The sequence below is a fragment of the Podarcis muralis genome, chromosome Z (assembly GCF_964188315.1).
Source record: "Podarcis muralis chromosome Z, rPodMur119.hap1.1, whole genome shotgun sequence".
Taxonomy (NCBI): domain Eukaryota; kingdom Metazoa; phylum Chordata; class Lepidosauria; order Squamata; family Lacertidae; genus Podarcis; species Podarcis muralis.
The window spans coordinates 36,472,416-36,499,525 of NC_135673.1; the positions used below are offsets into that span (position 1 = coordinate 36,472,416).

Sequence of the window (27,110 nt, forward strand, 5' to 3'; positions counted from 1 at the left end):
TACAAAGTTCAATGATTCAGAGTTCTGGTTTAAACGGGGTGGGGGGTGGGAGGAATGTACAGCAGGCGCATTATTAATCTTAAGCAAATGCCTCTTTATTTTAACTGCATAATGAGATTATTTCAGTGCTTCTGAATTCAGAGTTGTACAGTGCACATGAATAAATCTATAGACAGGAGAAGAGCCATGGCTTGTTGTGACACTCAAAACATTGAAATAATGTACAATAAAATGCACACCCACCCACCCGCTTCCTCTATCAACCATAATGTGTTCCATTTACAACAAAAGACCAGCATATTGGCTGAAATGGGATTTGCATTTTGTAGAATCACTTGTAGCCAACCCGTAATGGAATTCATTTCACTCATAATTGAAGGATTAATTTCTGTCTCTGCAGATTGTACAAAGGCGGTGCTTTGAAAACCGATAGACAAGCATCAAAAGTAGTATTTAATAGTCAACATAACAATGCAAAACATCTCATTGTACAATGAACTCGCACCTAATATGTACAAATGGGATTTTCAAGCTTGCATTTCTTGATTTCCATATAGTAATACAATGTTTTGTTAGTTAACATTTTATTTACATAAACATTTTTCTGTGTAGAGGGGAGAGGTAGTTGAATTCTTTAATAATAAATATCCAGTAAAGGATTCTGTCTTACATTATAGTCATTTTACTATCAAAATTTGATGTGGATTAACACCATCTTTTCATGCAATAAACCAATTTAGAGCTAAATTACATTCTTCCAAACCATTATTTTTTTTGGCTATAGCCTCCTGACTTCTTTCCACACTCACTGCATGTGTACACACTCATTACATCCAAGGCTTTTCACTTTTAATCACTACTTTCATAATCTAATAGTCCCATTTACCCTCACTACACTGATTTATAGCTAGGTCTGATCTTCATCTTCCTATCTCGAAAATGGAAAATAACTTCACAAAGCTGTGTGTGTTACAGATATGAGAGATAAGGAAGCTGTCACACATCACACACAGTACCATAAAAATAATGCAGGGCATGGGGTGAAAATAAGTCATGATTACGTACATTTGAATGAAAACATTAAATTCCTACCTCCAACATATTTCAGTTTGATCTTTTTGGCAGAGCTTGCAAGACTGGCAACAGAGAAGATGAAACTGCTTTACACTAAGAAACAAAATCAATTCCATTGCTATTCGGAGCATCTTAGATACATTTTCTAAAGAGTGGGCCAAATGAATGCACCATTCATTTATCAAACTAAAATTGTTGCTGCAGCACACTTATCACATCTCTTTATCATCACACACACATATTAGATTAATGTGGATTTTCATCATCCTGACCTCCCCAAAGTAACAAAAACCACAACGTCCATTCATAAAAATAATATATCTGAAAAGAATCCCTAATCATCAGTTGCAGAAAAAAATAAGGACACCAAGAAGAACCAAACAGATTAGTAATAAATATAGCATAACATAATATTTGTTTCTATGTATATTGATTGGTACACATCAACCTCCCTCTGTCTATTGCCCTCCAGATGTTACAAATAAATAAATATTTATTTATTTTAAAAAGAATTTGGGTTCCTCTACATAATAAAATGGGACGCAGGTGGCGCTGTGGTCTAAACCACTGAGCCTTGGGCTTGCCGATTGGAAGGTCAGCGGTTTGAATCCCTGTGACAGGGTGAGCTCCCGTTGCTCGGTCCCATCTCCTGCCAACCTAGCAATTCGAAAGCAGATCAAAGTGCAAGCAGATAAATAGGTACCGCTCTGGCGGGAAGGTAAACGGCATTTCCATGCACTGCTCTGGTTTTGCCAGAAGCGGCTTAGTTATGCTAGCCACATGACCAGGAAAAACTGTCTGCGGACAAATTTTGGCTCCCTTGGCCTGTAAAGTGAGATGAGCGCCACAACCCCAGAGTCGTTCACGACTGGACTTAACTGTTAGGGGACCTTTACCTTTACTTTATATCATAAAATATCAAGACCAACTCCTATCATCCCTATCCAGTGTCGTGCTGCACCAATCCCATATCAGCAATCTTAGACAATTTGTGGAATGGTGTAGTGGCAGGGATTACCAACAAACTCACAATTCCTAATCAGCCAACTTTGACAAGGTACAAACACCAAACTTCTAATTTCACACATGGAACGCATGAAAATGACATTATGGTGAAATATGGCTACCTCCCCTTCCTAAGCCTGCCAATTATCCAGTTCATTTCAGCTGAGCCAACAAAGTTCTAGATCAGTACATTGCTGAATATTTATCCTGTATTTTTTCCCAAACCTTCACTGATTTTGCTTGAGGATTTTATCTGAGTAATAAGTTATACATTGCAATGATATTTGAATTTCTCATATAAATAGTTACAGATGGGTAGCCGTGTTGGTCTGCCATAGTCAAAACAAAAAAAATTCCTTCCAGTAGCACCTTAAAGACCAACTAAGTTAGTTCTTGGTATGAGCTTTCGTGTGCATGCACACTTCTTCAGATACATGTGTATCTGAAGAAGTGTGCATGCACACGAAAGCTCATACCAAGAACTAACTTAGTTGGTCTTTAAGGTGCTACTGGAAGGAATTTTCATATAAATAGATTTACAATAAATTGAAAGCATCATATGGTTGTACATTATATTGATATGTGTTATTCTGAAACATTAGAAACATAGCTAGTTTGAGGCGTGGAGTACAGACAGAGTTGTGTTTGTTGCATGGCCTGCCTAAGCTGTCCTTTGCAGCCCTCAAGTCCATTCGGCACAGTGTAGGAATCAGGCCATTAGTGTGGAACTCCCTCCCATTACATAACAGAGAGGCACCAAGCTGGATCAAATGCTAGTCCAATTTAAAGTAGACTTGTTAAACCCAATTAATATTACTAACTTTGATCTATTAATTTCAATGGTTCTGCTCTAAGTAAAACATAGTTGGAGACAAGTCAACTCTAAGAAAATATACAGTAGTTGGAGACCATATATTATTATTATTTTTGGTGCTTCTTGAAGGCTTTCATTTTTAAAAAATAAAACAGCAACACACCTTTTAAGTGGTTGTTTTTAGTCTACATCTGTATTGTTTTTGAAATTGCTTTAATACACTGGTACCTCAGGTTAAGTACTTAATTCGTTCCGGAGGTCCGTACTTAACCTGAAACTGTTCTTAACCTGAAGCACTACTTTAGCTAATGGGGATTCCTGCTGCTGCCACGCCACCAGAACCCACTTTCTGTTCTCATCCTGAAGCAAAGTTCTTAACCTGAAGCACTATATTTGGGTTAGCGGAGTCTGTAACCTGAAGCGTATGTAACCTGAAGCGTATGTAACCTGAGGTACCACTGTACATGAAATTGCTTTAATTGTTGATGTCTTTATTGTAAGGTTGCCAGATTTTTTTTCAATGAATCCGGGGACACTTTTCAACATCAATGGATTTTGTATGGGGACTGATTTGTAAATCCGGGGACTGTCCCAGGGAAACGGAGACGTCTGGTAACCTAACTTTATTGCTACATTTGTTCCAGATGTTTTATAGAGAGCAATTCATGAATTGAAACAAATCAATAAATAAACTCCCCCGGGGCTTTTTCAGATCAAAAAGTGTAGGCACCTGGTAGGGGAAAAAATGTTGAATGGAAAGAAAGGAAGACATAAGAAATGCTCACTGTCACTTCTCAGTGATAAGATAAGCCCAAACCCACATCCATCAAATTCAAAATGAAGTCTAAACTGTCTTGAGAGAGAGGCAGAAAAAAGGTAGTTTATTTAAGAGGGAATGGAAGCGTTCAAGGAATGGGGGGGGGCAGTTTTGCCACAGGAGCATTCTATATTGCTTCTGTTAACAGCCTCTCTGGAGGGGTCCATCAAATGATTTAGCTTCTGGCAATTGTTGCAAACTCTGTACACTAATGTGTACCTAATTCAATATTGACTACCACGCCCAGGAGCGCCAGGTATAGGGGTTGCAAGGGGCTTTAGCCTCCTCAATATTTTGAGGCTGGGGGCCCAGCCCCCCCAATATTGAGGGAGCCAATATCTGCCACTGCTGGGCAACCTCTGCGTGCCCAGCCTCTGCCTGGGAGCTGAGCAGGGCCTGGGGCAAGCAAGAGCAATCTTTCCCTTGTTCCTTCCAGCTCCTCCAAGCCTCTGTTCCCCAGTCTCAACTTGCCTTATGACATCCTTCTCGTCTATTTTAGCCTGCCACTCTCCTCCTGTGCCTGGTCATAGCTCCGGACCCATGGCATGTTGCATGTATTACTTTCTGGAATAGGCTCTATTCAAAATACCACGAGCAATGCCTGTGCTTAAAATATTTGTGTTAGAGGTCTATGGGCCACTACTTTAAAACTACATGTTGTAAAATCCTGGGTTGGCTCATTGCCGCAGTGCAGAAACCTCTGAATACTGTCTTAACCATGTCTGTGTAGGACTAGACCACTGTTTTGCAAGTTAATACGAGGTCAGAATATATTTTCTTTCTTCTCTACAAAGAAAACCCCATCTTTCATTGCAGCCTCTGCTGTCATCTGATGAATATCTCTGATTATTTATAGTGGAGTGAGGGTCAGAGAGCATTAAGAATTGAACTCAAGCAGAATGCAGCTTGCACTTGAATACGCAATGCCAGCAGCCAAAGGGTGAGCTTTCCATTCATTCAGTGACTTCAACCCTGACCCCTCCTGTTAATGTTGGGGGTAAATAAGCTTGTTTTGCTGTTTCTTCCAAGGTCTTGGAAGAACAAATCCTATACAGTTGTATGCACTTGTGGAGGTACGTCTAATTCATATTGTTATCAATAAACATGCACCTCTTGAGTTATTCTGATGTCAAAAGTATTGTTGCTGCTGTTATTATGAATACATAAACTCCACTGTCCCTTCCTTAGAACAACTTACCCGTGGTTTCCAGGCAGTCTCTGCTAACAGCTATTTCACATTGTATAAATAACTGGTGAAAAAACAACCCCTCCTTCTACCTGGTATACACTCTCTGAAGATATATGCCCATGCATACAATTAATAGTATGCACAACTAATTCATTGCAAGTATGCCAATTTGTGAGGTCTTCGTACAGCAGTTCAAAGCCCCTTTGCAGTTGGCTTGCACAAATATGCCCATTTCAATATCTCTCAATTTTCAGTTTGCGCTATTAGTTCAGTTCTCCACATTACCACATAAGTTTGCATTTTATTTTTAAGTCCTCATGAAAATCCATCTGAATTTTAGTGCAAAATTCTCATAATATATTTTTTTGGTGTGCATTTTTTGCATAATATATACAATTTTGTAAAGCAATTTTCCCTAACAAAATGCACTGTAATCACCCTAAGTTAATTTTAATAGGTCTGCTCTGACTAACAAATATGCATATCCTTTATTTATGGCCCACTGGCAACAAATAAAAAAAAAATACAGAATGTTAAATATATAGGAATGTTAAAAGATCAGAATGGCATAGATTGTTTAAGGCAAATTACTATAGGAAGACATTTTGCAACATACAGTGGTGCCCCGCAAGACGAATGCCTCACAAGACGGAAAACCCGCTAGATGAAAGGGTTTTCCGTTTTTGAGTTGCTTCGCAAGACAAATTTCCCTATGGGCTTGCTTCGCAAGACGAAAACGTCTTGCGAGTATTGCGATTTTTTTCCGCTCCCCCCCCCCTTTTCTAAGCCGCTAAGCCGCTAATAGCCTTTTAGCCGCTAAGCCGTTAAGCCTTTAATAGCCGCTAAGCCGCTAATAGACGCAGGTGGCGCTGTGGGTTAAAGCCTCAGCACCTAGGACTTGCCGATCGAAAGGTCGGCGGTTCGAATCCCTGCGGCGGGGTGCGCTCCTGTCGTTCGGTCCCAGCGCCTGCCAACCTAGCAGTTCGAAAGCACCTTCGGGTGCAAGTAGATAAATAGGGACCGCTTACTAGCGGGAAGGTAAACTGTGTTCTGTGTGCTGCGCTGGCTTGCCAGAGCAGCGATGTCACGCTGGCCACGTGACCCGGAAGTGTCTGCGGACAGCACTGGCTCCCGGCCTATAGAGTGAGATGAGCGCACAACCCTAGAGTCTGGCAAGACTGGCCCGTACGGGCAGGGGTAAGCCGCTAATAGCGCTAATCCGCTAATAGGGTTGCTTCGCAAGATGAAAAAACCGCTAGACGTTAAGAAGCCCTTCCCAGACCTTTTGAAGTTAACAACAATGATGAAGTTAGATGCACTGATTTCAATAGTTCGACTCTGAGTAAAACTTGGGACGCGTCCACATTTCCACTTGTCCTATGCTTAGAAAGCACATGTTTGAACAGTTTTCGGCTTGCTCCCCCCCCCCCCCACTTTTTTGGCATGAGTCTGAGTGGTTTAGCCTTTCCCGTGACACTTCCTTATCCTGAAAACGGTCTCTTTTTTCCATGGAAAACCCAATTACCCTTTGTTCCGATTCAGCACTAAATCACGTTTTTTTTCAAAGGGAAAGCAGCGGTAGAGAGGGAAGTGTGGACAAAACCTTAGTTGAATACTACCCAATGGGTCTACTTCAGTATGACTATTGTTGGATACATACAACCTTTTTTTGCTGGTTTCCACTTCAGTGTTAGGTGGTTGGTTTTGTGTAAATGATATTTTTTTGAAGAGTAACACGTGATTCAGAATATTTTCCGGGCCTTTATCTTTTCTGTCTTTCCTTGTCAGACATTGCAGTGACGTCTGCCAAGAGACAGCTTTCTTCAAGCCACAATCAATTTTTAAAGGACCACCGGACTCTTTTTAACTGTTTCCTTTTGTGCCATATTAGCCTCGCTTCAGAGCAGTCAAAGTAGAGAGGCAAAAGGGAGACATGTCTATTAGCCTCATAACAACTAAAAAGTCATTGGGACAATCTCTCTCGGGTAGGGTTACATCATAAACTTCAGATAACATTTCCTATTAAAAATGAATGTGTTCTTCATGAAAGTAATGGGGAAAGTGGATGCTCTAATATTTTCAAATGCTTTGACTGCATTTATATAGTTTCAGTGATGGATGGCAGCAGGGAAACTGGTCCAAACCTATTGCAGCCAATATAAATTAGATTCAAAATGCATATGCTGTTAAAAAGCAGCATGATGGGGAAATAAACTGAAACAAAATGAACTTTTATAGAATGAATGTTCTCCAACTTTTTTCATTGCATATGTGTTTGTGTGCAGTGGTGGGAATATAACATTAGATCACATGAAGAGCCAGTGGTGGTTAGAGTCTGCACTAGGACCAAGGAAACCAGGCTAAAAATCCTGCCACCCAACCATGAAACTCACTCAGTGACTGTGGGCCAATCACAGCCTGTTTCATCCTGACCTACCATACAGAGTGAGGTTAAAAATAGGGTGGGAGAGAAAAACGTACACACCACTTTGAGCTCCTTAGTAAAAAGGTAGCATGGAAATTCAATCTATCATAATCATTTCCACCTCTTAAAATCCATCTAAGTATATGCAAGTATATATATTAGGCAAAAATGCATATGAAACATGTATTTTAAGATGTATTTTAATTGATTGCTTGATTTTATGGTAATGTGTCATATATTTGATGTTAGCCACTCTGAGCCCGGTTTTGGCTGGGGAGGGCGGGATATAAATAAAAGATGTTGTTGTTATTGTTGTTGTTGTCATAAGAGAATTTGCACTAAAATGCAAATGCAAGTGTGAGGATTGTTGTTGTAAATTGATATGGAAATGTGGAGAACTGAATTTAAGATTGAAAACATGAGGAATTTAGAGAGACCAAAATTGACAGATTATACCATTCCTACCTGGAAGGAACCCCAACTAAATTCAATAGCAGTTACTTCTAAGTAGGCATGAGACTGAAGCAGCTGCCAATATGTGGATTTCTCCCACTTAAGTGAAGCTCTTTCTCCAGCATCTCAGCCAGCGGAAACAAGCATGAGATAGACTAGGAGAAAAGCTCCTTGGTACAAATGTTGTGCAAACAAATAATTTTGTAATAAACAGCGTGTAGAGAAAAGGTTAGTGCTTGTACCAATTACACCTCGGGTTACTGTTTTATGATCCTTAGAATATGAAATGGCATTTCTCTGTCAGGTCTTCCCCTGGTAAACAAATTATGAAATGAATTATTACTCACAAATGCATGAGAATATGACACGGCGGATGCACACCTAAAAAGACCAGACTGCTGAATAGATTATAAAGATGGGCTTTATTGCCCATTTCTTGCACAACTTCAATAATGGATGAATAACACTCTTGTTTTGGGGAGTGTGCTGTTCAGACAGCAGAGGGCCATTTGTTTTATCCCAGATTTAATTAATTAACACCTCACAGGAGTTACAAAATTAAAAATATTTTTAATGCAACTTTCAAAATAAAAGAAATGAAGAAAGTGATGTGGTTGCAATGTGAGATGACGCTGGGAAACCCTTGTTGTTGTGGCTTTTTTTTTTTTTTTAAGTTGAACAGTGACTGGTCCATAGTTCAGTGGCAGTACTATCTGGTTTTACACCAAAAGGTCCCAGGTTTAGACCCCACCACATGCAGGCAGGGCTGGGAATATCCATGGAGAGCCACTACCAGCCAAGTGTAAACACAGAGGCAAATGGGCCAATAGTCTGACTCAGTATAAGGCAGCATCCTATGTTCTTATGACTTTATGGACAGGAGAGATCTGATTCATATTGCAGGCTGAGAAGATGAGCTTATTCTTTTCTCCTGGGCCATTTTCCTGATTAAAAAAAAAACACAAAAACATGTTCTGGCTCCTGTGTTAATGCAGAGTTCTAACATCCAAAAATGACTGGAAAAATGTGTCCTACATATTTGCCACTTTTGAATGGAGCAGCATTTTATGCCTATTTAATGTGCCATGACTCTTGAGTATTCGCTTGTAAGTTGTTATTGTAAACGTTTTGTACCAGATAGGCGTCCCTAGTCCAGGCAATGTCAGGGCCCTAATCATATAGAGTGGTAGCTTGGGTTAAGTACTTAATTCGTTCCGGACGTCCATTCTTAACCTGAAACTGTTCTTAACCTGAAGCACCACTTTAGCTAATGGGGCCTCCTGCTGCCGCCACGCCGTCGGAGCACAATTTCTGTTCTTATCCTGAAGCAAAGTTCTTAACCTGAAGCACTATTTCTGGGTTAGCGGAGTCTGTAACCTGAAGCGTATGAAACCTGAGGTACCACTGTATAGCTTTCAAAAAGGTGGTGGGTGGGTGGGTGAGAAAGAGAGAGAGGGAGAGAGAAAGTGGCTATATTTATTTTGACTTTCTTTTTTGGTAATCTTTGATTGAGATGAGAATGAAGAGGGCTAGGGAGGATAAGGTGTCTAGACCATACCTAGTATGTATAACCTTATGGGGTTTTAGCTCAGTGTTTTAAACATTTGTCAAGAACTTCTACAAACAAACAAACACACATACATACACACTAGGGAGGAATCTACACACATATAAAAAAATGCTGTGAAAATGCTTTTTTTAAAAAAAAAAGTTTTGAAAAATCCACTGAAATTACCATAGCTCTCTGTCACCATCTAGTGTCAGATTTGTATATTGCACTTTACAACACACTTAAAATGCTTTGTTTGCAGTTGTCCCAGGAATCTCTAACTGGAAACTCTAACAGTGTGACTGAATCATCTCTTTCTCGAATACGCTGCAGCACAGTGTCCCCCCAGGAACTGCTGGACTCCCCGAAGCCTCAGTGTCACAGGTTCCCCCCATCCCTGCTGTAGCAGCTGCATTGAGCGCCTGGTCTTCTTTCTGCTATGTTGCAGAGTCACCACTGCAGATGGCCCTCCTCCAACCTACTAAAGATCAAGTGAGTCATTAAGCCAGTAGGGATTTCATTCAATACTCTAAAGCAGTCGACACTAGCATGGTAAACTGCAGCTAGAACTAGTGTTAATGGACAACCCACTTGCACTGGGTTGGCTCCTTTTAAAAAATACAAATCCAGCTGCACTTCAGTGCACGTGGAAGCAATTTCATGATGAATTCAGCTTGAAATAAACTAGTTATATTGAGGTAAAGTAATGCTCTAAAGAAGCTTAATATAATTTTCACATTCTTTCATCAGCCGACACTCTTACAAAATATACATTATCTTAATATGTAATGTGTATTTTGTAATGCTTGGCAATTATACATATATTCCAAATAAATGCTGAATGAGACCAGTAGAACTGTGCAGATAATAAGGGGCAGAAACATTTAGGCCTGCAGGACATTACTTATTTTAAACCAGAACATTTAAGTAATTGTGTTTTATCTTTAAAACATATGTTCCAGGATGTTAATAGCATGGCGGTCCTGTTTATTCAAAAGCTTACAAAGAGAACAATAAGATATCATCAGAGTAACCACACAGGTCACTGCTTTGAAAGCAGACAGACCGGGGTGTGTGTGTATATAAATGGAACTATTTAAATATTAGTAGTCAGACTGATATCTGGACACTTGACAGTTGATAGGTTCTTTGATCTTTTGACTTAAGCCAATCTAAAGGGCAAGGATTTGGACACAGCAACGAGTGCAACCCAAACTGATGATTTGGCCAATTGACCTAGGGAACCAAGTATTAATACTCTGCCCTCATTTTACTTAAGCAGATGGTAGTCTTTTTGTCATTAGCAGTGACCGGGGAGTTTCAGGGACCAAGGAAAATACAGTGAAGATGTCTAAGTAGAGAATGGTACAGTTACAGAAACATTAGCCTCAATGAACTACTCAGATTGGGGTTTACCAGTATCTTTCATGGCTGCATGTCCTGTTGTAATTTTGTGAGGGGAAGAGATCTGTATTTTCATTTTAAAACCCGTGTTGGATCTGCTCCAGTTTCCGCCATGCTAGAAGTGCTATAAAACAGGAAGCAGACTTAGAAACATTGCACACACGTACGTGTGTGCGTGTGTGTGTGTAAAAGAGACTCCAAACCACATTTATTCAGCAATCTTGAATGGTGTTATTTCTTACCTCCTCAACATATATTTAGTTCTTTTAATTTTTGATTTTTGCAAATGATAACAAACTACTATTATGACTGAAGATGAGACTTCAATAAAAATGCAAACAGAATGTTGTGCTGCAGGAAGGGGTCTGGGAAAGAAATTTGTTGTTGTTGTTTAGTCGTTTAGTCGTGTCCGACTCTTCGTGACCCCATGGACCAGAGCACGCCAGGCACTCCTGTCTTCCACTGCCTCCTGCAGTTTGGTCAGACTCATAAAATAAATAGAAATAAATACAACTGCTTAATAGAGCCTCCTCAATTACTGGTATAGTAATGGAGATAACAGTCAATGAATCAATGACCTCGACTATGGAAGCTATAACCAGAAAATATGGCTGAAGTGCTGGCGAATGTATCATGTATGCTGTTAGGGAAGTTGAATATGAGAGAATGAAATTGTAATAGCAATATATACTTCCAGGTAGTGCATGATACCGTTCAGATATGCATGTACATTCCACATATGCTTCATAAGTTGTGAGTCAAAGTATTGCCTGACAGCAACTCAGGCTGATGGCTCACCCAGTCCAACGTCTTATTCTCACTTTGTTCAACCAGATGGGAAGCCTGTAAGCAGGACATGGGAAGCAGAATCCCCACAATGCTTAGTGTACAACCTAAACTCCTTTGATTATCAGTCATATTGAATATATCTATCTAGAGTATCTTCACTTTCAATGGAATCACATGACAATGGTTTCCATAGAATCAACATATTAGTGTTCTCACCCAGTGACAGAAGGAGGGAGGGGGTCCCATACAAGCGAAATATTTAGCACATCTCAGAGAAGGAAGGTGATAAGATAGCCATCTTTCAGATATACACATATTCTCACATGACCCTTCTTCCTCTGACTGTGGTCCGAAAGGTGCAAACTAGAAATAAATATGCACTCTACACCATATGATTGATTATGCAGGGTCTATAGCTTGGCTGTTAGTTACTGAAAGCAATCAGAAGTCCCATAGCCATGTCACAAGGCTCAGTTTATATTTTTTTTCTTCTATATGACTGGTTAAATAGCCTGTAACCGCCTCCAGTGGAAGCTTTAAGTGATTATGAACACTCCCGCTTTTCATTTCAAATTAGCTGGGATGGCTTGCCTATCATCCAAGGAGCTTTTAAATCAGTGACCTTAAAATCTGCTCAGCAGCAGGCATGCTAAAATGAAACTTCGCTTCACTTTAATTGGTTCATATTATCCTTTGTTTCTAACTACAGATTAGCCTAACTGATCCCAATATAATTCTAAAGGTTCTTCATTTCACATTCAAGAAAGAGAAACAAAGCATTGCTTGATGGAATGCAATGGTCATTTACTGGTATAGTCAGTGGTTTAAAAAATAAAGGGTTAATTTGTTTTTGCCTTGATTAACAAATTATTTGAGAACATATTTATTATTATGAATATTATTATTATTTTCTTGAATTTTTATGTATTGATATGTTCGTTAGATTGCTTATTTGTATTAAAGTCCTTATTAGGGCAATAACTTTGTTAAGCCAAACAAAATGTCACAAAACAAATGCAAGATTCCTGTAACTCTTCTTCAAGCTATATGGTGGGAGAGAGAAAAAACTAGAATAACACCAACAGCCTTTTTCCTTTCTTTCTATCCCACTCCATGGACTTTTTAATACATACAGCCAGATGAACAGTTCTGGGAAACTTAAAAGTTTGCACTCTATGTTATGGCATTTTGGTTATGCTGAGAAAGGTTTTGCTGTCTTATGGACTTTGGATTTTTTTTTAACGGTCCAACAATGCTACTATTTACTTATTTTTAGCCTGCTTTTCCACCAAAAGGTATTCAAAACAGCTTACAAGTCAAAAACAAAAATCATCATTACCATCATCAATATGCATATTAAGTAACCTGCGCAGAGCAGAACAACAACAGCTGCAAAATAACCAATTGCAAAATAAAATGCATACAAAACTGTTTAAAATCAAATATCTATAAAAAGAAAAGAAAAAAAAAGAAAGGAAAGTGTGGGAACCATATGGATTTCTAAAAGGGGGGAGTTCAACAACTTTGCTACTGCTAAGTTGTGTTTGATGCCCCACACCCAGCAAAAACACACACACACAGAGCACTTTTGATAGGGTAGGAAACAAAGCCACACTACTTATTATCTCAGTTGCTGGTTCATTTCATACGGCGAAAGGCTGTGCTTGATACTCTGGGCCCAAGCGGTATGACAAGCACTTTGAACTGTATTAGAGTTAGAGACATGCTCACTGATGTCTACATCAGCTGATATTTTGGACATGCAGCAAGCAGCAACACCAATGCAGCATGTTATGGTAGTCCACCTGGATTGACTAAGGAATGTGTGATGGGGGCTGGTCTGCACAGCCACCACAAATTATTATGCTACCTCACCCATCACCGCCACTCCTCTGGTTGATCTCCCCTACTCCTCTGCTCTTTGTGGTGGCAGCTTCCCCTCTGTCTGTATCCCTGCTCTGCTTACATCTTCTTTGTTTACTGGCAGCAGCAGTGGCTAAGCCCTCCTCCTCCTCTCCTACCTCAACCTAAGAAGGGGAATGGGATATTCAGCCAAGCAAAGCGTCCTGTGAACTCCCCTGAGATCTGTGGGTATATGGAGGTATATAAATTCAATAATAATAATAATAATAATAATAATAATAATAATAATAATAATACTGGGTGAGGAGGCCATAGCCACAGTTTCCTGGGGATTTGGGTTGATGGGTATTTATTTCTCTCCTTACAACTTTCTGGTACCTGCTGCCCCAGTTCTTCTTTAATTTAGTGTTTTGTAGCATCTTGATTGCATTGTTTTATCACATTGTTATCTTTCTACCTGTCATATCCCACCATCTGTCTATCTGGCATGTGTCTCTGTTACCTGCCTTAAACTTTTCAGATAGGTGGGATAAAAAAGGGTTTAAAATAAACTGCATACATCGAATAAAATGAATTAATTAAATAACCGTGGGTTCCAGCACAGGGGATACAACAAGCTCTCTGTGAATGAGGCTTTTTTCTTTTAGCACTTGCAAAATCCCATGTAATTCTTGGAAATGGCTTTTCTATAAAAGCATTTGGTGGCTTTTATCATTCCAAGACAAAGAGAGATGTAAGACTCTCAATTCCCAGTGGTGACTCCTGCTTTTACTGCTGGAAAGATCACAAAAGAAAATGGATCACAGCCTGAATATAAGTGACCTTCACAATTACCTTCAAAAAATTAAAACAAAAATTAACAGGGCTTTGCAGAATGCAGAAACTTGTTTCTTTCTTTTCCTTTTGCTGATGACATAGTTTCACTAATAAAATAACGTAGAGAAATGTCACTTCGCTCTCGAAACGCTAGAATTTCTATAACTGCCTGTCTGCCTCTAATTCTGTCGGATTGTTTTTCCTCCATAGCAACACCCACTACACCCCCCCCCCCTTTCCTTACTTTCCTGAGCCCAGAAACTAAGCAAAAGTGCACTAAAATGCAGGAAAATGTTAAATGGGGAGGGCTGTGAAACTGAAACTGAATCTGGGACTGACTCCATGCAAAGCTATCAGAAAATCCTTTCCTGCTTCTGATAAGCTTACCTGCATGGTGGTAGCCAAGCTGAGGAACAAGATGTTGGACATTTGGTATGAACCAGTGGTGGTTTATGAATAAAGGACTGGGGGAAAGGATTTCAACTCCCTACTTTGTGTGCTTTCACCAAATACAAGCACATCAAAACGACAAGAAAGAAATGGAACAGATACCAATTCCACAGAGTTTAAACCGATTGATACAAAAGATAGACCAGATAGAACATTTCCTGTAGCGTATCTATACTGCAGAAGTACAACACAGAGACACACAGAGAGAGAGAAGGAGAGAGGAAGAGGGAGAGACCCCCCACAATGTTAGTTCATTATCTTACTACATGATGAAAGCTTGAAGGGGGGTTCTTCATGTGTTCAGAGGAATAATCTAATAATTCTCCCAGTGACCAGGAATCCTACAGAATCAGGGTTCCCAGTCATGACGATTCTAAGCCCATTCAGGTGAATACATGAAGAATCCCACTTCAGACCTTCCCAAACAATACAGAAAAGTCAGAGGTGGAGCTGGTGGGGTGATTAGGTGCAAGGCTAGTGCATGCAGCCCCTATCTCCACTATTCTTTGAACCCAGAACAGAACTGAGGTCAGAACCAGTGTGGATGTGGGAGGGCTGCCTTAACACAAGCACGGCCAAACTTCCAGGGACCACAGGTCAGTAGTGGGTGAGGCCAGAAGCAGTTCCTGAAATTTTTACCTTTGTATGGCAGGCTAGAATGGATGCACACTCACATACCCCTCACTATCCTTTTTTCAGGCAAGCAAGCTGCATGTTCAGAAGTCATTGACATATTCAAGACAAGCCGAAAAGCACTGAGGAGATGGCATCAGTGCAACTAGTGCAAGGTACTGCAGTACCAACTGGAGAAAGGCAGAAGGCTAGGATCCTAGTGTTCACGCTAGGTCTGGCCAATCTGCAACTAATATTTCACATCCCCATTGCACTCCTTTGTGGACATTTCCTATCCGAGGAAAACCATCCATGCAAACAAACCCAATGAGGGCTGGAAGACCGTTCAATCTTTTATTTTTTAAGAACGCTGATATTTAGTGTGCAACCCCAAAGCCTACATGCCACCCACACTGTTCCAGTATCGAAACTGCCTAGATTTTAGACATTGTTTATACTATTTGACTTTGATTCTTTTGATTCTTTCATTATCCTCTAAACTCCAATAAGTGCAAACTAGCCTTTCTTTTTTTAAGGGGAAAAAAATTGCTTACATGGTGAAAAATAAAATACACAAAGGCTTGCATGTAGCTCTGTTGTTAGAGCCTATTCTGCTTCAGCATTGTTAAGCCTGGATTTCAATCACGATTTTGAAGAAAAGCCAGTGACTAAAATCAATCGAACTACCCAGTCCTATTCATCAATTTTTGCTTTATTGGCAGCTTATGCTTGGAAAATTAAGTCTCACAAAAGGAACCTGGGGAGGGGCAGGACGTGTCTGCCTGATAGTTGTGTTGCCAGATATTATCTCGAAGACAAAGACCTGCTTAACACCAGGTCTTCGCAGCTCTTCTGATTGCAATCTCATTTCACTTGTCCTTGGGAGTGCTGTGTTTGCTGTGACCTCCAGCTTGTTAAATATTCAGCAGAAAGTTTATGGGCTTTCCCATAACCTTGATTAAAAGCCTATTGGGAACCTGAATGCTGAACCAAGAACTTCATTTTCTTCTTCTTTTCTTTTCATTCTGAAAAGCAACTGGAGTAGTTCATGCTGATTTCTGTTTTGTTAAGAGTACTTCTAATCAGCAGGCTGAGGGCCTAAAGATGGGACTGGGAATGTGGGGTGGGGAGATGAGAACAAGCCAAGAGCCAGTCCTGAATTGCCTTTGTCCTTTACAGCTAGAATCAATGTCAGCCACAATATTCAGTTGCAAAGCTGGATCCCCTTGTCTTGAGAGGGAAATTAGATTGTGGATGTAAATAAGGTGGGCCTTAGGAGAAAATCCCCACTTATTGTTTTCTTCTTTCTCCTTTTATTGCACCAAACCAGTTTGTATATGTGTTTTTGCTTATTTGCTCTCAGATATCTGCATGTGCTTTAACTACACATCTCCTTGAAAGACAACTCTTCCTCTAAACCATAATTTCAACCAAATGCTGCAGCACATTTAGAGAAAGTGTTGTCTTTCACAGAGATGCAGAATTTAAAGCATGCATAGGGTTGTAAGTAGAGGAAGCAAGAGTGGGGAACAGGTAGACTCACAGAGCAATCCTAAGACCAGTTGGTGCTGGTTAAAGGGAAAGCCCCCCCCCCTTTTTTTTTACACTAGGCTGGTATAGCTTCAGGGATCCGAGATCAGGTTCCTTGGAAGATTTATATGGCTTTTGATCAAGTAGATCCAATGCTACCAGTGGCCTATCCCTAATAATTTTCGAGGTTTTCTGAATACTACTGCCAGTGGGAGGTGATGAATGTGGTCCTGAAAACCTACCCCTTTTGTACACACTGCAGGTAATACAAAACAAATGGACATCCAGTCAAATGTGCCCTGTTCTTCATTTATTCCAAAATAAATGCACATCCATTTTGTCTGGTCACTGACCCTGTTAAATCACTGTCCCTATTATGTCCCTTTATTACCTTCTTAAAATTATGGTAGCACAAATGGTAGTGTTGCCATTCTTAAGGATTTAGTACCCGGGATCTGCAAAATGTTAAATCTAAAGGAAGGATGGGTAGATATCTCTTGTGCATACATAGACAAAAACATGTGCATGAATGCTAAGGTGCCATGCTGTGTACAGCCTGCCATTTTGTACACTGCCGCTGTTAATGTATACTTTGAACCACTCACAGTTTGTAGGCTACTTATGCTTATGCAGTATATCAAGGGGAAGTAAATGCAATGGATGGAGAGGCTGAAGATATATAGGAGCAGAGAAAGTGGGGTTGGGTGGAGCTTGCAGCCTACACAGGAGGCTAAGGGCTCTTGTCCTGCTGCCTTACCCCAGAAAAAAAAGTTCTTTAGTGGTCAATCAGAGCAATATGCAATTGGGTTTTTCTCCAGAATGTTTGTTCCACTTTACCATTAAAGAGCAGGTTTTCCATGGGGAAGGAGGAAACCATTCAGACCTATGCCTAGAAAATGCGGGTCAAGCAGAAAACCACTTGGGCCCATGCTTTGTAGGCATGGGACAAGCAGAAGTGTGGATGAGCCCTAAGGCAAAACCACAATTAATTTCTTTCAGTTCCCTAGAATGAGGGACTATAGCAACCAAACCTAGAGGTTATATAGCTAGTAGTGGAATTGATGTGGCTCTCTGGGGTCATCTGGTTTGTGGCTTTTGTATCCTGAGTTGAACTGTCTACATGATTCGAACATGTAAGAAATCAGCACTTGATTCATGAGGCTCTTGTCCAATGTGGTGATGGACAAATACCAAATAAACATGCCTTCCTAATCACAGATCTGGGGATCCAAAGCTCAGAGAAGCATTACTCATTATTTTCTCAGCTGGAGATGGAACAAATAGGCGGCAGCTGGACGCCAAAAGAAGATTTATAGAAAGGAGTCAAAGGTATCTGGATTTTCATCCTAACAACAATCAATACAAAATGGTTGTGTTTCTCTCAGAAGTAAAACAGGTTCTTTAGGTACATAGCCAGTGCAAAAATGGGAATATACTTTTTAGTGTTTTGTTACAGAAAACAGCATGTCTCTCTGTTTGACCCAGCTCTTTCGGTTTATTTGTGTCTGTTCCTGCCCTTTTAATAGATTATTCTCGCAACATCTCAAAAACAAAATAAAACTGCATGTTTCTACTACTATGTTGTATAAACAGAGAATTAATTGCTCCCAGTGAGATCCCAAGTCCATGGAAGAACATTCATTACCTCTTCCTACCTTAACTATTCTTGCAAAGAAAAGTTGCTCTCATTAAGCTTAGACTTCGGCAACCAAAACGAATCAAGAAAGAGATTTCATTACAGTGGTCAGCAAAATCATTGGCAACCCCAATCAACAAGCTCATAAAGGCTCTAACACTGAAAGACCTATTCCTGCTAATGAAGTGAGAATTCATTGATCCAACATGATTAGTTTCCAAACTACGAAGATAACAAACCTCCTTGCTCAAATGCTTTGTCACTCAAGAAATTTCCATCAGGAAAGTGCAAATGTTTAATAATGTATCAGAGAAGAGTTGATGATACATTGTAACAGGTCATCATTATTCATTTATGCGTATTCAGCCAGGTAAACTGATGGGGTTTTGACAAGGGACTCCATAATAAAAGTCATATGGAACTTCATGGACACATTAAGAATTAAACAGATTCTGCACATTACAACACAATGACCCAACCTTTCCCTCTCCAACTGCCAGGAACCAGAAATAAAGAGGATGAAAGTGTGCCCCGCATTAAATACCAACTTCCAATGACCAACATTTTTTTAAAAAAGAAAATGCAATTTGTTTGGAAATGAAGTTGTATATAAAATTTTGATCATTTGAATAGTCACCCCCCCCCCACCACAACTGAACTGTCCCAGTCTGCACTGGATTTGCAACCAGTTTCATACATGAAATAATTGTAGCTGTTTTTGTGTATGGGAAGTGGTTTATATGGGTTTTCATTTTTGATGTTCCTTGTTGCTAGATCAGGTTGAGATGTTTCATAGGAAACAATTCATAAAGGGAGATGGGATGAAAATGTATAAATACATGCAAATTCACTGGTGACGACACCACTTTAATTTCCTACGGTGACTCAGAATGATTCCCTTGGGCAAGGTGTGTATATGAATAGATCTACGCATGCTGTACACTTCTTACTAAGTGGTCTGTACAGATATTAGGTGGCCGGTACAAGAAAATATTATTAATAATAACAACAATAATTAAAACATGAAGAGGTCAAGGTGGATCTGTAAGACTCCAACAAAGATGGTGACAGAGATAATGATACTATTTTCCCTGGAAGTGATTTGCATCTCTGACCTATTTTGCTGTTGATGCCACCCTGCAGAGTCTAATAGAAGCTAAGGAAATGAAAATGAGAACAGAACCAAGAGTTTTTCATCTGACCTAAAGCAATTTCTGAAAATTGCAAAAAAAATCTAACCACAAGGATGCTCATGCAATGATAACACCAGCTTTATTACACAATGACTCAGAATGAATCAGCACCAGCAGAAGCCAAAACTCACATTCAGCATTGTAGTTATGCAGAGCTTTGTCTGTTAACCTCAAGGTTAAAAATAAAAATACTTTAAAACAATTTTCATTGATCAAAAAATGCATTAATTTATAAATGGGATGTTGTGAAGAAAATAGAAAACGGAGTTATTGCCTTGTAACTTTTAAATAAATCATTGCTAACTTCATTACCTATGATGTGACTTCTTGGATTACAATAGGGTGATTCAGGCCTTGATTTTATTGTCTCTTTTTCTTTCTGTGATTAATTCTGTTCATCTTCTACAAGCCTTTGAGTGCAGATTTTTTTCTCCAAAGTCATAATATGAATTATTCATTTTTTTTTTATAATAATTTTTATTGATTTTACAACATAAACATAAACATAAACATAAACAAAATACAAACAAACAAAACACGACTTCCCCATACCTCTCCTTCACTGCATTCTTATTTTAAAATCCTTTTTTTTCTAGCAATCCATCATTCAATTTTGTGTTTAATTCCCTTTAAGAATTTTCTTAATTTCAATTTTAACAGCTGTAATTCTCTAGATCATATCCCTCGACATCTCAACATTCCACAATTTTACAACAATTTTTAAGATAAACTTTAAATTTTTTCCAGTCCTCCTCCACTGTCTCTCTCCTCTGGTCACGAATTCTGCCGGTCATCTCTGCCAGTCCCATAAATTCAATCACCTTGGTCTGCCATTCTTCCAGAGTGGGTAGTTCTTTAGTCTTCCAATACTTTGCCAGAAGAATTCTTGCTGCTGTGGTTGCATACATAAAAAAGGTTCTATCTTTCTTTGGAATCATTTGGCCGACCATGCCCAAAAGAAAGGCCTCCGGTTTCTTAACAAATGTCCACTTAAGGATTTTCTTAATTTCATTGTAGATCATTTCCCAGTAAGTCTTAACCTTCGGGCAGGTCCACCAAAGATGATAAAAGGTTCCTTCACATTCATTACATTTCCAACAGTTGTTATTGGGCAGGTGATATATCTTTGCAAGCTTAACTGGGGTCATGTACCACCTATAGATCATTTTCATTATGTTCTCTTTTAAGGCACTGCATGCCGTAAATTTAATGCCTGTGGTCCATAACTGTTCCCAGTCCGCAAACATAATATCATGTCCAATATCTTGTGCCCACTTAATCATAGCTGATTTCACTGTTTCATCCTGTGTGTTCCATTTTAGCAGCAGATTATACATTCTAGACAGATTCTTAGTATTGGGTTCTAGCAGTTCTGTTTCTAATTTTGACCTCTCCTTCTGGAATCCTAGTTTCCTGTCCTGCTTAAAGGTCTCATTAATCTGGTGGTAATGTAACCAATCTCGGACTTTAGGCTTTAACTTCTCAAAACTCTTTAGTTTCAACTTTTCACCATCGTATTCTATAATTTCACAATATTTTGGCCACACTGAATCCATATTAAGTTTTTTTACCTCCTTAGCTTCCACTGGTGATAACCACCTGGGAGTTTTACTTTCCAACAGATCTTTATACCGACTCCATACATTATACAATGCTTTCCTGACAATATGGTTTTTAAAATTTTTATGAACCTTTACCTTGTCATACCATAGATATGCATGCCAACCGAAGTTGTTATCGTAACCTTCTAGATCTAAGATATCTGTATTCTCAAGAAGTAGCCATTGTTTCAACCAGCAAAAAGCTGCTGCTTCATAGTAGAGTCTGAGGTCCGGCAGGGCAAAACCCCCTCTATCCTTTGCATCAGTCAAGATCTTAAATTTTATTCTGGGTTTTTTGCCCTGCCAGACAAATTTAGATATATCTTTCTGCCACTTCTTGAAACATTCCGTCTTATCTATAATTTGCAATGTCTGAAACAAAAACAACAATCTCGGCAGTACATTCATCTTGATAACAGCAATTCGGCCTAACAAGGAAAGTCTCAGCCTAGACCATATGTCAAGATCTTTCTTCACCTCCAGCCAACATTTCTCATAGTTATCTTTAAATAGGTTCACATTTTTAGATGTTAAGTTCACCCCCAGGTATTTCACCCTTTTTGCTATTTCCAGCCCGGTTTCCCTTTGAAAACTATCTTTTTCCACCATAGTCAAATTTTTCTCCAGCACCTTTGTCTTATATTTATTTAATTTGAAACCTGCTACTTGCCCAAATATTTCAATTAATTCTAAGACTCTTTTTGTGCTGGCTTCTGGTTCTTGCAATGTCAACACTAGATCGTCTGCAAATGCTCTTAACTTATAATGTTTCGTTCCGACCTGTACTCCTTTAACCATCTGATCCCTTCTGATCATGTTCAGCAAAACCTCCAGTACTGTTATAAACAGTAGAGGGGATATTGGGCACCCCTGTCGTGTCCCTTTCTCAATTGGAATCTCGTCCATAACCACCCCATTCACAATTAGTTTAGCTTTTTGTTCAAAGTATATTGCACCTATACCGTTTTCAAAGTTTCGGCCTACCCCCATCCCTTGAAGATTTTTCTTCATAAAGCTCCAACAAATGTTATCAAAGGCTTTCTCTGCGTCCACAAAAATCAACACCGCTTTTCTGTTTATATCAGTCTCCAACAGTTCCAAGATATCGATAATATTCCTCACATTATCTGCCATATGTCTTCCTGGGAGAAAGCCTGTTTGATCCTTATGGATCTCCTCTAGTAGAACTTTCTTAAATCTTTTTGCCAAAATATCTGCAAAAATTTTGTAATCCGTATTCAAGAGTGATATAGGGCGGTAGTTCTTAACTTGATGTTTCTCAGTTTCTGTCTTCGGTATAAGTGAGATAAATGCTTCTTTCCACGATTCGGGAGCCTTTCTCCCCTCCAAAATTTGGTTGCAAACTTCTTTCAATGGTTGTATTAACCATTCTTTCAATACTTTATAGTATCTTGCAGTCAAACCATCTGGTCCTGGTGATTTTCCCAGTTGCATGTCCTGAATAGCACGCTCTATTTCTTGCTCTGTGATTTCCTCATTTAGAATTCTTTGGTTTCTTTCAGAAATTTTTGACAATCCATATTTTTTAATAAATTCTTCTATCTCTTGTTCATTTTTTGGCCCCTGTGCATACAGCTTCTTAAAAAAACTTTGAAAGCAATTACTTATCTCATTTGGTTTGTTGATAAATTTCCCATCTACTTCGAGAGATGTCACAGTATTCAACTTTTGTCTCTTTTTCAGCTGCCACGACAGTAGCTTCCCACATTTATCTGCTGATTCAAACGTCTTTTGCCTCATTTGTCTTATTTTCCATTCTATCTCTTGATTCATCAGTTCCATGTATTGTGTTTGGTAGAGCTTTATTTCTCTTAAAATCTCATGGGACTTAGGTTTAAACCTAAGTTTCTTCTCCCCTTCTTTTATTAGGTTCCAAATTTTCTCTTTCTTCTCATTCTGTTTTTTCTTCTTTATAGAATTTTGTTGTATTAGGAAGCCACGCATCACAGCTTTACCTGCGTCCCAAATTATCCTCTTTTCAACATCCGAATTCAAATTTATCTCGAAGTAATCTTTCAGCGTCTTTTGGGCCTTTTTACAAAATGCTTCATCTCCAAATAGAGCGTCATTCATTCTCCATCTAAAGGTTCCAGCTGTTGTCAGTTTCATTTCCATCTTTACTGGATTGTGGTCGGAGCAGGTTTTTGGACAGATTTCTATTTTTTTAGTCCTTGATGCCAGATTACTGGAAATCCATATTTGATCAATTCGAGTCCATGTCATTTTTGCCTCAGAGAAAAAAGTCCCCTCCCTTTCCAGAGGGTTCCTAGTTCTCCAAATGTCAATCAGGTCCAGGGTATCAGTCAATTCAAAGAAAGTCTTTGGTAATCTCCCATCTTTAGATATTACTTGTCTTTGGGCCTTATCCATGTTTGTAGAAACAACTCCATTCATGTCGCCCATCATTATAATTTTCAGGTCCAAAAAGTCCATTAAAGTCTCATGCAACTTCTTGAAGAACTCAGCCTTCCCCTCATTAGGTGCGTAAACTCCTACAATCAGAATCTTTTCTCCTTGGATTTGAATTTCCACTGCCAGATATCTTCCTTGTTCATCTTTAAAAATCATTTTTGGTTCAAATTTCTCCTTAACATAAATCACTATTCCTCTTTTCTTGACTTTATCTGAGGAAATAAATTCCAGTCCTAATCTCCTGTTTGTTAAAAGCTTCCTGTTTATCCTGGCAATGTGGGTTTCTTGTAAGCAGATTATATCTAATTGTTCTTTCTTCAATATGTGAAACACTTGACCCCTTTTTCGGGGATGGTTCAGACCATTGCAGTTCCAACTCAGGAGTTGCAGAGACATTTTTGTTATTGGGTAGCTTTACCACCAACTGCACCAAGTTCCTGCTCCTCTTCAGTCGGCGCTGGATTCAATCCGAATGATAGATTTGCAATATCTGGTATGTCTGTTATATCTCTCTCACCTACGTTTCCTTTCTGGAGATCCTCTAAGTTTCTGTCCAAGAATTGTTCTTTGTCCTGGTATGTTTTAATTTTAAATTTCTTCCCTTTAAAGATGAAGGACAACCCTTGTGGAAATTCCCACCTAAATGTGATGTTGTTCTTTTTAAGTAAGTCCACCAATTCTTTAAATTGTGTTCTCACCTCCAAAAAGTGCTTGGGTATGTCCTTAAAGATCTGTATTTGGGAGTTTTTAATGACCAAAGCCTTCTGGAAATGTAGATTTAGTATTTTGTCTCTTTCTTCCTTTGATCTCAGAGTGATTAAACAATCTCTTGGTTTTTTGCCTTGCTTCCTGCCAATCCGGAAGGCAGTGATTATTGCAAATTCGTCCTCCTCTCCTTCTAACTCGTCGTTCCAGAACTCTTGAAATTTGTCTGTGAGGAATTCCCCAAGTTTGTCCTGTTCCTCCTCTGGTACCAGTCGTAGTTTCAAATTCTTATTTTTCCTCTCCAGCTCCAAAACGGCCAAAGCTGCATCATGTTATTGTACTTTCTTGACAATGGGTGCCACTTTTCCTCTAGTTTCCTCGGCAGTGCTTTTCGCGCTCTCCGCAATTTTCCGTGTCTCTGTGCTTTCTTGAATTAATCGGTTTATAGAGTCTGTATTAGATGATATTGTCGTTGTGTTGAGGTCCAATCTTGTTGTCAGTTCTGTTAGTTTCTTAGAGTTCTCTGTAGATTGCTTAGTGAGCTCTGCAGACTGCTTAGTGAGTACTTCTAGAGATTGGTTTATTCTGAGCAGAGCCTGTGTCATAGAATCCATTGATGCTGTCGTTCCTTTTTCCTGTGCAGCTGCTGCTCCTGATAAAGAACCTCTTTTTTGAGTTTGCTTTTGAGCCTGTTTTGTCTTGCTTCTTGTTGATATTTCATCCAGTGGGTTGCTCATAACTCAAGGTCGTTCTCACAGGAAAGCTGCAAGTGGAAAATCCCCCTTTGTCCACCGTAATGCAGTTAGAGTCCTCTAGAGGGAGAAATTGTATCCACACCGGTGTGCCAGGGAAACAAAGAAGCAGAGAGTCCCAAATACAAGAGTTCAACCAAAATCCTTACTTTGTAGCAATTTAAAATATCCCAATTCTTGTCCACCACCGTCCCATTAATTTGTATCAAGTAAATCTTACTTTGTAGCCACCAGTATTATTTTGACAGCTCATTTGACAGCTCAGTCTCTAGGTAACCGCTGCTCCGGCAGTCTGGCCAGAGTTATCGACTGTGGAGGGTCCCCCGTTCAAAGCTCTATCCTTTTACAGGCAAGGTTAGTTCAATTTTTCTCTCCCCCTTCTCCTGCTCCAGGGGGGGAGACCCTTTCGATGTCAGGTTTAACAAATTTTCAGAATTAAAAGAACTTTCCCTTTAAATGCAGCTCAGTCTTTTCATTGCTCCGTTAATCATGCAGCTCCGGGAGGCAGACTTCCTTATTTTTTGCCTTTCCCGTTTTCAGCCAAATCTTCTTAAATTTAAAGTCCCCTTTACTTTTCAGTTCTTACTCACGGGGTTTGTAGTCAATCAGTTGTTTCAGGAAGGAATCGGCGCTCTCCGTCAATGGCGACGCGGCTTCACTCCGCAGGCTGGGTAGCGATCCTCAGCACCGCACTCACTCCCGATGCCGCTCCGGAGCCTTTAAAAAGGCTCTTTCGCGATACCGGGGGGTGCAAAGGTGCCCGCCGGATCTCCTTGTCCACAGGCTTCAGCGCCTGTGATTCTAGGGGTCCCCCGCTCGCCGTAGCGGGTCAGACCTGAACCCGCGGAGCAGTCCTGCCTCGGAGCTCGAGGCAAAGGCAGCCATTAGACGCTGGCGCCGACCGGAAGTTTCCCATAATATGAATTATTCAAGGACTTAAATGGGATTTAACCCAAAAGAACATGCTTCTAGACCACATGACCATGGACAAATGTCTGAAGTTGGGGGATGAATTTGTGCCAGTCTAGAACTGGAAATAATGATATCTTCTATGTGATTGCCCCACTCTGTCTCTATTTTATTTTATTTTATCTTATTTATTTCCAAAAAACTCAAGGTGGGGTCACATTTAGATACATGACTACCAACAGCTTAGAATCTCAGGTAACTTTTTGAAACTTGTCATTTTCTACAAGGTAAGAAGGGAACCTCCCACCTCTTCTCATTTTTTTTTCCATCACATCATTTTACATCTCCCCTTTGCACATGTAAATTGACAAGAAGCAAAACTTTATCTGAAGCATAGATTTTTGCCTTGCTACCTAGGTATATTAGCTTCAGTACTTCTTCACTCCTACACTGTGTTCTCAGGGCACATCACAACACAATGCATCAGACTTGCAAGAGGCTTGGAGGTAATGAAATTTATTGCCTTGTTTTATTCTCCTTCACTACAGTCGTGAAATCAAAGCAACTGCACTGGCAAAACCGGTCACTCCAAGCAAACTTTGGCATAGAATTCCTAGCTCAAGCATCTGGTTCTACTTAAACACAGTTGCAGGAAGGCACCGTTCAAATCTGGGATAGGTAATATTATTTATTTATTCTCACAAGATTTCTCCACTGCTTGATTGTAAAAATCAACAACCTCAAAGCAGTTTACTAATAGAACAAAACAATAAAAGTATCAGTAAAAACAATTTAAAACAAACAAACAAACCAGCAACTTAAAAAATTCAAAAAAGTAATTAAAGGGTTGCTAAGCTAAAAACAGTGTAAACACATGTGGACATTTGGTTTTTCCTTCCCATATTGTTATGTTCCATCACTTTCATTGCCTCTTACAGTATAGGTCCTCCTAGTTTCCTAAGATTAGTATTATTAATGTGTTAGGGAATATGAGTAACACACACAAACACACACAAACACATACAGCTGTTTTCTGGGGGGGGATGACGCAGGGGATGTCAATCTCCTTTGGGGATGGGGATATGAATACT

At 39.6% G+C, this 27,110-nt stretch overlaps 1 protein-coding gene across 2 annotated transcripts in view; it reads right to left on the bottom strand.

The window, feature by feature from the left end:
• PCDH11X (protocadherin 11 X-linked) overlaps window positions 1-27,110 on the bottom strand; it is a 738,698-nt gene that overhangs the window by 133,656 nt on the left and 577,932 nt on the right. The window lies entirely within an intron of this gene.